The sequence below is a fragment of the Mirounga leonina genome, unplaced genomic scaffold, assembly GCF_011800145.1.
Source record: "Mirounga leonina isolate KUSES-001 unplaced genomic scaffold, KU_Mleo_1.0 Mir_153, whole genome shotgun sequence".
Taxonomy (NCBI): Eukaryota; Metazoa; Chordata; class Mammalia; order Carnivora; family Phocidae; genus Mirounga; species Mirounga leonina.
This window is the reverse complement of record NW_023270387.1, coordinates 14,798,996-14,810,231: the sequence shown is the minus strand read 5'-3', so window position 1 is coordinate 14,810,231 and position 11,236 is coordinate 14,798,996. Positions and strand designations below refer to the sequence as shown.

Below are 11,236 nucleotides of genomic sequence, written 5' to 3'. Positions count from 1 at the left end.
GGGGGGGGGGTTGCAGAGGGGGGTGCGGGGGGGGGGTGGCACGGAGGGCAGTAAATGGCGTTGAAGCCGATGAGCCAGGACTACGCAGCCCACCTCGGGCTGCTGCTTTCTGGCTTGGGACCCTGCGCCCGGTTTCCCGTCTGTCGATGGAGGTGCTACCCCTCCTCCAGGGGCTGCGGTGGGGCCTGAGGTGCCCAGCACAGTGTCCGACACACAGTAGGTTCTTACAACAAGGCCCCTCTCCTCTCTTCATGTGGGTGGGGGGCGGGCTCTGAGGAAGAGGTAGGAGGACAGAAACTGGGTTGGACGGAGGGGGGAGAGCTGTCCGGGAGCCAGTGAGGCACGCTGGGGGTGGGGTACAGATCTGTTCTGTGTCAGCCCAGGGTGGAGAGGAGCGGAGAAAGTGCCAGAGCCCCAGCCCCTCCCAGGCTTCTGTTCTCTCTGCACTCCTTGGACTGGCCTTGGGGAGCCCTCTGGGAAAGGCCGTCCTCAGGCCAGGGGGAGGCCTGGAGGGGGCGGGCCTGGTGTGGGGGGCACTGCCTCCGGGTCTTGAACGACCCCCTCCCCACTCCCCCAACTCATAATCCGATTTCTATTCCTACTCCCTCCTCTGGACCCGTCGCCATGGTAACAGTTTTCTCAGTTGCACTTCATCAGTTTCTCGGCAAATCTTTTTTTCTGCCCCCCTCCTTCAGTCTCTCTTTTTCTCCTCCATCAGCCTGCATTTCTACATACTCATGGTGCTCACCTTGCTCTTTATCCCCCGCCTTCTCTGTTCCTCTCTGGCTCTCCGTTGGTCCCCACCCGCTTCTGTCCAAATCTCTCTTTCTACAGCTCCCCTCCCCCCTCTCCCTTTTCAAGCCCCTGATTGTAGCAACAAGGTAGAGTCTGTTGGCTAGACAGGAACTTGTGTCCTTCTGATATCAGAGCCGAGGAGCAGAGAGTCCTGGAGGGACAGGGTTTGGGTGAAGTGATGTCAAGGGGAACCTAAGGTCGTGTTCATCTGTTCTGCCCTGACCAGGCGGCCTGGAGCAGTGGTGAGGGAAAGCCCTCTTGGGCACTTTCTCCGCCAGTCCTAAGTCAGCATGAGGGTGGTCCTGGGGTGTCCTAGAGGGTACTATTCTTGGTTGGCTTCCCACCTCACCCTCAGAGACCAGACCCAAGGCCTACAGCTATACAGCTACCCCCGGCGGGGTGCTTCCCAAACAAACACCTAACTCTCCCTCGGACTTTTGCTCCCCACAGTTCCACTTAGATCTCTCCACCTGCTCACCAGTCAGATCCACTGGGATGTCCTACCGTCCTGCCTACTTCTACCACTCTAAATATGAACCCTTCTGGGTGCCTGGGTGGCTCAGTTGGTTGAGCGATTGCCTTCAGCTCAGGTCATGATCCCGGAGTCCCGGGATCGAGTCCCACATCGGGCTCCCTGATCAGCGGGGGGTCTGCTTCTCCCTCTGACCCTCTTCCCTCTCATGCTCTCTGTCTCTCATTCTCTCTCTCAAATAAATAAATAAAACCTTTAAAAAAAATAAATATGAACCCTTCTTCCCTAATCCATCACCCCTCTGTGTACTTCCCTGTTGCTGCCCATGTCTCCTTTCTCTGTCATTTTCCACATCATCCAAGGTGAATCAATTCTCCTTCTGAAATATCGTCCACATCTGCTTCTAGCCCTCTATCATTTTGTAGATGTTGCCTGGGACCAAGCATCCAGCAAGTCAATCTGGGCCTCACTAGAGGCTCACTTCACACTTGGACTTTTTGCTTGGGTCTATCATAAATGTAGTCTCCCCTCAGAAACCAAACCTGTCCTAAACACAACTTTTTTCTCTCCTCCTTCTTTCTCCCGCTTTTTCTTCTTAATTTTTTGAGAGCCTATTAGGTATGATGTTTTTCATATATATCATCTCATTTAATTGCCACAATAATCTATAGAGTAGGTATTATCCCATTCTACAGGAGAAACGATGTCCTAAGTGGTTAAAGTAATTTGCTCAAAGTTCTACAACTAGAAAGCAACAGAGCTAGGACTCAAAAAATCAGATCTGTAAAGTTCCAAAGTTAGTGTTCTGTTTTATTTTTTGCTATATCAAGATGCTTCCGTAAGACTCTTGTACTCAAAAACCTTCTGAGTTTTCTTATTCTTCCTTTAGGCTTTTGAGGCTCATGATGATGTGACACCATCCCACCTACAAAACCATGTATCTTCTTGCTTCTCAGTGTGACACGGATTGGTATCAACCCAGAGAACATTTGTGTGTTTTAGGGTTTTGTCTTCATCTCTGTCCTGTTAAATACTTTTTTTTATTATCTTATATGAAAATACAGTATCCCATTCCACACATATAAGCCTGGAGAGATAGTAAACACTTTGAAGGACAAGATAAGGATCCCAAAATCATCTCCATGCATAGAATGTCAGGCCAATGTAACAAGATGAAATGATCAGCAGTCTACGTAAGACCTCAGCAATGTATAAGGGACCAGACATGGCTTAGAAGCAGTTCAGGTGAAGAAAAAAAAAAGAAAGAAAGAAAGAAACAATTCAGGTGAAACAGAATCACAGAATTAAGGAGTTTAGTAAGTTCAGTCCAAGTCATCAGCATAATATGGTTGCCAAAAGTAAATTCAATTTTAGGCCATATTAATAGAGATATAGTATTTGGAATAAAGAAGGGGATTGATAGTCCTGCTTTACTCTGAGTTGGCCAGGTGTTGTCACGGCAGTGACTGTTTAGTGAACTGGGAATGTTTAGGCTGGAGAGGAGGAGAAGAGTCAGGAGTCATTAAAGCTCAAATATGTGAAGGGCTATCATGGGGAGGAAGAATTAGACTCACATCGTGTGACCCCAGGAGGTAGTGTGTGGACTAACAAGTGCAGACCACTGGGAGACAGAGGTCAGATCAAAGGAAGGAAAAACAAATGTTCATTCACTGGGGTACCTGGCTGGCTGAGTCAGTAGAACATGTGACTCTTGGTCTCAGGGTCATGAGTTCAAGCCCCCTGGTGGGCCTAGAACTTAGGTTAAATAAAACTTTAATTAAAACACCCCCACAAATGTTCATAAATGGAACGGGCTGCCTTGGGGGTTTGGTAAGCTCCCCACTCCTGAAGGTGTTCAAAAAGATGGTGACACACTGCTTGCCAGGGGTGTTGTCGGTGGGGGGGTGGGGGTTGCGGCAGAAAGATCCTGAAACAGGTAGTTGGTCTTCGTTGAGGCCCCTTCCCACCAAGATTTATGATTCCTCCTGCTTTTGTTCTTTCTGTGCCCCTCATCAAACCCTTGTGCTCCCCTGAACCTGAGGTCAGTCTCCTCTTTCTCCACAGGGCTCCCTGAGGATTCAACCTGCACTGATTACATCAAGTCCACATCTTTCCATTATTTAGCATCTTTTATTGTGTTTTAAAGATTTTTTTTTTTTTTTTTATTCATGAGAGACAGAGCGAGAGAGAAAGGCAGAGGGAGAAGCAGGCTCCCAAGGAGCAGGGAGCCCGTTGCGGGACTCGATCCCAGGACCCTGAGATCATGACCTGAGCTGAAAGCAGACGTTTAACCATCTGAGCCACCCAGGCGCCCATGAGCTCCTTTTTTTAAAAATTTTTTTTTTTTTTACCTTATGAGCTCCTTGAGGGCAGGTGCCTGTCGTATCTGTTACAGGATCAAAACTTATTCATCACTGATTCATCTTCTCAGCCTCCCTCTGTCTCCCCTCCCCTCACCCCCAAGATAATTTTATCCTTCACCTGTTGTTGGAAATCTTGTCTTGGCTTGCTCAGTTCCAGAGCTTTTGTGATACAAAACTGGGAGAATAGCAGGTGAGAGACAAGAGGCAGGAGCCAGGCAGCTTTCTGGTGTGTTAGGGAGAATCTGGGTAACAGGTGAAAGGAAAAGGAAAATAATGAAGCCTGACAGGCTAAGCCAGTCCATATGATAAGGGGATGAGAGCTGTGTGGACTACAGAGGACAGAGCCGGGTGGAGAGTGAGTCAGCCGCTACAAGGTGTGTGGAATAGAAGAGGAAAGGGAATTTTAACAAGTGGTGCCGCAGGTTACAAATTGGATCATCAGGAGATACAACTAAACGTTGGGATTCCTTTTTGAAATGATTTTTGGTGGTGGGAAATTATTTGGGTCGCGGGATCCCAGAATATACTCAGGTTTCATATCCTGCAACTTCCGCGGGATCCAGCATAATGCCAGGGTGTAGGCACCCCATGAGGCAGGACCCCAGTCCCAGCAGATGGAGCAGATGTGGTCCCGAGGCCGTGAGATTCTGCCAAAAAGATTGGAACGTTAGGCTTCTTCTCTCACCTCAGAGGTATGTCTTGTAAAACCATCTCCTAATCTGGGACTTCAAGTTCCAAATGCCCTAGCCATTAGAATTGGTTATGGGTCTTGACAGATGGGGAACATGAGCCCCAGGAAGGTCCATCAGCTTGCTCGAAGTCACAGAGCAGGTTTGAGGCCTGGCTGGGACTGGGACTACGCCGGTCTCGGGGATTTGTCCACAATCCAGGGATGCCATTTTTCCACTGGGCCAGAGAGCTACCTGCATATAAAGAGAGTCTTGATGAGAGAGAAGAGGGCGGCCTACGGGCCTGGGGCAGCTGAGCAGTCCTCCCTGTGTTCAGAGCCCTGCACCAGGCTCTGCGGGATGTCCAGATAAGGAGGCCAAGCCTGCCTTCCCAGATCTCGTGGCCTCACAGGGAAATGAGCCAGACACAGGAAGAAGTCCAATGGAAAGTTGGAAGCGAGCACTGCAGTGGTGTGGTGGGAAGGTTCTGGACTGGGAATCAGGAGGCCTGGGCACCCCTGCCAGCCATCACTCACCAGCCACCATCTTATCACCACACTGGGCCTTAGTTTCCTCACCTGTGAACAGTCTTTTTTGGGGGGGCGGAGGGGCAGAGGGAGAGGGAGAGAGAGTCTTAAGCAGACTCTGCACTGAGCAGGGAGCTGACACGGGGCTCAATCTCAGGACCCCGAGATCATGACCTGAGCCAGAAACCAAGAGTGGGAGGCTTAACCGACGGAGCCACCCAGGCGCCCCCACCTGTGAATATTCTCTTAAAAACAAAAGCTCTCTAGTGTTCCGTATTAGAGCAAATTAGTGCAGTAACTAAGTGTATCCTGTGAGTGCTTGTCCCCATGCTCTCCCCTCCCAGGACAATCTCAGAAAGGCTCTTGCGGCCAGTTGATGGCAGAAATTAAAATGTTCCCAGGACTCGGAACTGCCAGGCAATGTGCACAGTGAGGGGTAGGAGGTGACATGTGGCTTTCTCCGGGCCCCTGCCTCTGGTAGCCTCTCCCGGGCTTCTGAATGCCACTCTCCCCTCCCCAAGCCCACCACAGAGGTGAGTGTTTCTCTCTCAACTAACCCAGCCTGCTCTTTAATTGTTATCTTTCGGATAAAGAGCCTGAAGAAAAACTCATCCAACCCTTTTGGTTTACATTTGAAAAAACTAAGGGCCCCGAGACAGGGTGTGACTAGGCCAGGGTCACCTGTGACTAGGCCAGGGTCACATACTCTTGACTCTCAGGTCAGTCTTCTTTCTTTTGGGGCTTGGGGAATTTATTAGAAATGGATTGTTTGGGGGCAGGGGGGTACCTGGCTGGCTCAGTCAGCAGAGCATGTGACTCTTGATTTCGGGGTTGTGGGTTTGAGCCCCATGTTGGGTGTAGAGATTACTTAAAAAATAAAATCTTTAAAAAACAAAAAGAAAAGAAATGGGTTGTTTGGGAAAGCAGGCTTAAAGATCCCTCCCTCCTCCCTTGTAACATCTGGTGAGGTCCCTTGCTGGGATCCTGGTCTATCTTTAGGGCTCCAGGGAGATGTACTATCTGCCTGGACAGTCACACCTTAGGCGGGCATAAGTCTCAGCCCAGATGTTGCTCCTGGGGTTTGCAGGAAACTTTCCAGACTCCCAAGTCCAGAATAGGGGTCTCTCTGAAGTGCTCCCCAAGGCTTCATGACACTGAATTGAAATCACTTTGTTCGCTTGTCTGTCCCCACCTAGACTGCAGGCTCTGAGGGCAAGGACCACATCTGTCTTGTTCACCGACATATACCTACTGTTTTGTCCAGTGCCCGGCGCATAGTAGGTTCTCAAAAATAGTTTTTGAATGAATAAGTAGATGGGGTTGGTCAGAGGAGGATTCCAGGAGGAAAAGGCAAATGTTGAGGCAGGTGTCACAGCCTGAAAGGAGGACAGAATTGTCCCTGTTTGGGTGAACCGCCCAGACTCAAAGGAAGTCTAATGGGAAATGGTGAGAGGGAGGGAAGTAAGCCCACTGAAAGGAAAAACAAAGAAGGAAGGAAGGAAGCCTGCAAGAGCATGGCCTTCAATAACCTGGGAGGGCTTCCGGGTGGAGGAGAAGGGTCTCAGCCCTGAGCGGGAGAAAGGGAAGTGGTTGTGAGCACCTAGAATCCCTCAAGAGGGGTTCTTTTATGAGGAGAAACCAGAGGGCAGCTTGGCTGGAGGGAGGGAAAGCTGAAGTGCAGCAGGGTAGCTGGTGGGAGCTCTGAAGCCTGGCTACAGGTTTGAATTTGATGTTGGGGTCTGGAGGGAATGGGCCTTCTGGGAAGGCTGGGGGCACAGAAAGAAAAAGAAGGTGAGGAGCAGCTTCCTTCACTTGACCCCCTCTGTTAGGTTGAGACCCTGGGAGGACAGGGCTAGGTCTTTCTCCCCCCTACCCCAGCCCCCCTGGGTACCTGGGCCCCACAAGTAGAGTCCCCTCAGGCAAAGATCTGGAAGTGGCTGAGGCAGCCTGCTGAGTGGGGGTAACAGGGCAGACGTTGTGGGAGCTCCCTCCTTCCACGAGCCTTCCCAGAGGATTCTCTTTACCTCCGGAAGTGCTGTTCCTTCCGGAGGAGTACTCTGTCTCCAAAGTCCTTCTTCCACCCATCCCCACCTGAGCATAGCTTGCGCCGCTACGCCAGATCTAGCCACCAGGGGGCAAAAAGAAAAAAAAGCAGCCCTTAGGTCAGTGTCCCTCCACCTCCCCCCCACAACACCCCCCCCAACACCCCCCCCCAAGGCCAAGATGGGCGGTGCCTCACCTGGCTCTCCACGGTGTCGGGTAGCCCCGTTAACCCCTTCCTGCCCAGCCTGGGTTACTTCCCTCAGGCAGTCATTCAGAGAACTGGAAGGCAAATCTGATGGTGGAGGGGGTGTTGCCCAGGAAAGGGGCCAGGGTGGAGGCGAAATCAGGGTTTCCAGCTACTCGGGCCCCTGTCCTAGCCGGAGCTGGCGGAGGCTAGCGTTCCCTGCCTCAGGTGGGGAGCCACCTCCGCAGAAAGGTGAAGGAGCCCCCTGGAGGCAAAAGAGGCAAGGGCTGTGGTCACCTGCGCTGGGCCTCACGGGGGACTCAGAATGCTGGGGCAGCCGCAGAAGCCAGACTTCCGGGTTCTCCGCAGCCTTCCGTCTGGCAGGGACCTTTGTAACGACTAGTGGTGGGGGGAGGGTGGCCAAAGAGTGGAGGGAGAGACACACAGGACTGGGGTGGCGCGAGCGTAGACAATTAAGATTTGGCAGCAGAATGGGCCGGATCACGCCGCTCTCAGGTGCCGGGTTTTGTGCGTCTCTCCTCGAGTACGAGGCAGCCAGCCCTCCAAGGCTCTGACCAGCCCAAATCCCGAGATTGCAGTCCGGGCCACAAGGTGTTAAACAGTGGTGGGAGTGGGGTCCGGAGTCCCTCCCTCCTTCCCTCCTTCCCTCCCTCCCAGCGTCACCACCTCGGAGTCCACCAGGCTGGCGCGCAAGGAGTTAAGTCTGCCCGCAATCTGCAAGACTGGAGCCGGGGAGGGGGAGGAGGGGGGAGAGGAGGGGGGGAAAGAGAAGAAGGGGGAAGCAGACTGCAGGGAGACAGCGCCAGGAACCCCCTCCCCAGGGACCTGGCCCCTGGGCCCCCAGACCCAAAAGAGGCCCTGCCCTCCCCGGGGTCGTGCTCTCTTCCCCCGCCCTGCCTCCGCCCTCCAGCTTTGTGTCCCCAGGAGGGTGGGCTGCAGGATTTCCAGCCAAGCCTTGGCTGCCTGCTCAGTTTTTCCAAACCCTCCAGTCGGGGAAGGCGGGAGCCCTGTCAGGATAAGAGTCCCTCCCCCCACTGCCCCCGCCGGCCCCCTCTCCCAGCCTCCTTTTTCCTGCCCCCGCACCTTTCCCAAACTTCTTTCCCTTTCCGATCCTGGCCCCTGCGCCCCCTATCCCCACCTCTATTGGTTCCCAAGTTCCAAGTTCAGGTTGGAGGGGCCAGGTGGGTCCCATATTCCTGGCGAGGCGCTGGTAAAACCAAACTCCGCAGGCCGACACTGAGACCTGCTGGGCGCCCGCCCGACTCCCAGCCTGGCGCCCGCCCCATCCCAAGACGTGGCCCCGGGTCCACCGGTGAAGGTGGCCCAGGGGTCTCCCGCCCCGGGATGGGGGTGGTGCTGGGGGCGCCGGCAGAGCTGGACAGCGGACTCTGGGCGGCTGGTGCCAGGTCTTTTGGGGCACGCTTCGAGGAGGGGGCAAAGTGTTCCGAGCGCTGGCAGGGTTCTGTCCAGCAGGTCTATTATATAATAATCACCATCTCTCAGGAAGCCAGGCAGCTGGAGTGAGTGGGGAAGCCAGGATGCCCGGATCCGCTCCTCCTCCAGGCCCAGGCAGGTGTCTCCACCAAGATGGGGGTGCGGGCGCAGCCCAGAAGTGAAATGATGTGGGGGTCGAGGGGCAAGTGAGGGGCCCTGGGCAGTCCGAAGGCGGCCCCGAAAACCCCGCCCCCAGAACTCTGACTGACAGTGCTCTGAGCCAATGATTGAAGTCACTGTAGGGCTCAAAGTTAACCCTTTCTTGGGTCCTTAGTTGCTTTAGGGGATTAGAGTCCCTTCCTGGGAACTGTTCTTCAGTCCTGAATCCCTCCCACCTGCATGAGGTCGGTGAGGTGTTTCAGCTGGAGGATCCTTGAGTCCTAATCACCTCGCGAAGTAATCTCAGATAATCAGCCTCCCTAGCGCCGCCCCCCACCCCCCACCCCCGCCTCCAGTCCCAAAGTAAATTGTATTACATGATGTGCTTGTGTGTGTACACTCTGTGGTTCCAGAGCCAGGACCGCGTGGCGCTGGCACACCCACCCTGCGCCAGGAACAGGCACCCTCACACACCTATACCCGTGCCGGCACCTTCCACCGACAGTCGCTGACACACCTGTGACACTCCTCGTGACACAGTGACACACAGATACATGGAAACACCCGGTGATTCCTCGAGTTCGCCAGTAGAGGGAGCCGCTCCATTCCAGCAGGGGCGCCAGCCCCTCTCCTCCTCTCCTCGCTCACTCCAGGGTTCCACCCAGAACTCGTGGCTGCCCGGAGCTCAACTCCGCATCCCAACCTGGAACCTACACTGGGGGAATGAGTCACAGCCCCACCCAGGGGAGCGCTCTACATGGCTGCTCCACAGGACATGCCGAATACGCTTGAACTTACTGTGTACCGCATTTAACAGACCTTTTGCAACACAGCCATCATTCACTCCTGCAAACACTGTTTTCTGGACCTTCTGTGAACCGGGCATTGTGCCAAACAGATCATAACATGCCCATGTGGTTTGTCATGTATGTAACGCAAGACTGATCCACATAAATGGGGTGGCCCCTTCCTCCTAACAAGCATCCTGTTTGAGAAATGGCCCTTTTGCCTTGTGGCACATACTATATCCACCGGACCCTGGAGAGAGGGGAGGAAATTAAACACTACTTCTGCAGGTCAGGTCTTATCCTAGGCTCTAGGATCTTTCACACCAGAGCTCAGCTTTTCTGGGCTTCGGTTTTCCGTGGGAATACCTACCTCATGAGGTTGTGATGATCCAACCCCTAACCCAGCTTGGTGTTTGGCACAGCAGTTAGTAGGCATTTGGGGGAGTTGTTTTGATCGGATCAAAACATGATCTAGAGATAATGCGTATGAAGATGCTTTGTAAACTGATGTTAGACACACACGGGGGTTATTATGTGATCTTTTTTGGGGGTTTGTCCCTCATCTCCACCTGTGCCTCCTCAGACTTTGCCCAGTGCCCAGCTGCTGACACTATCAGCCCATCAAGTGAGGTTTGTTTTTTTTTTCCCCCCAGCAAGTGAGTATTTACGGAAGCTCTACTATGAACCCAGCACTTGAGTGCTGTGGGGAATATAGAGGTATAGGAAGCATAGTCTGGGCCCTCAAGAATCTTTTGGGGCAACCAAACGTATATATATGAAGCAAAACATATAAGTAGGTGGCATAGACGTAATAGGTAGTCGGAAGAGAGGGTGGTCTATAAGGGCTAGGGCTCTCCGGGGACCCAGGAGGGGCAGGGGAGAGGGCAGTGGAACCGAATATCAGAAGCAAACAGGCTTGTTAGTCTTCTTCATTTCTGAAGCAGTCTTGTTACTTGTTGGCATTAATTTTGGGTGGGAGCAGTAGGATATAGGAGAAGTGTCCTGGGATAAGGAGTCCCAAGTTGTTCTCCTGGGCTTACCACTTTCTAGCTGTATAACCCCGAGGAGGTCCTTAACTACTGCAAGGCTCAGTTTCCTCACCAGTGTAATGGGGCCATAACCTCTTTCTCACGGGTTTGTGGTAAACATTGAAATAACATTTGTGAAATGCTTTTAAAAAGTGCTTTACAATTTCTTCTTCATTGCATCTGTCTTCTTATAGGGTCTTGAGTGTGTGTGTGAGCACTTTGAGGTTAGGAGTTTTTTTGAGAATACAAAGATGTTACTTCCACATTTTCTTAGCATCCACTTTGTGCTAGGTACTGAGATGAAAAAAATTCAGTCTATGCCCTCAAGGACCTCATGGTCTACTAGGAAAGAGAGATGAATAAAGAGGTGCTCAGTGCATAATGAATGTGGGTGGGTACAGTGAAAAGGGGACCCAGTTGTGTGTGTGTGTGTGTGTGTGCGTGCTGAGGGGAGTCCAGGCAACTCCCACCCCTTCCAATCAGTGTAGACTGGAGGGTAGGTTTGTGAAACCTCTCTCTAGCCTGGGATGTTGTTGGCGCGTCTCTTCCCCAGTCCTCAGGAATGGGGAGGAGAGCAGGGTAGAAGCCCCCTCCCCAACCCCCGGGCCAACCTGCCTCCCGCTAGCCGGCCGGGCGCCTTACCGAGTCAGACCACTGGGAGGCTGGGGGAGCCGGGTTGGGCGAGGAGGCGAGCGAGATGGGGGAGCTCTTATTTTGACAGGGGCCTCTCCGGGCTCTGGTATGAAGGCAGAAG

At 53.0% G+C, this 11,236-nt stretch overlaps 1 long non-coding RNA gene across 1 annotated transcript; it reads right to left on the bottom strand.

Annotated features, from left to right (window-relative positions):
- Positions 1-3,602: 3,602 nt before the first annotated feature.
- LOC118013296 lies at positions 3,603-7,343 on the bottom strand. Its single transcript, XR_004679985.1, has 2 exons — positions 7,065-7,343; positions 3,603-4,553 (listed from the first exon to the last, which is right to left on the bottom strand). It is a non-coding gene; the product is annotated as an uncharacterized LOC118013296 (long non-coding RNA).
- Between the last annotated feature and the right edge of the window lie 3,893 nt (positions 7,344-11,236).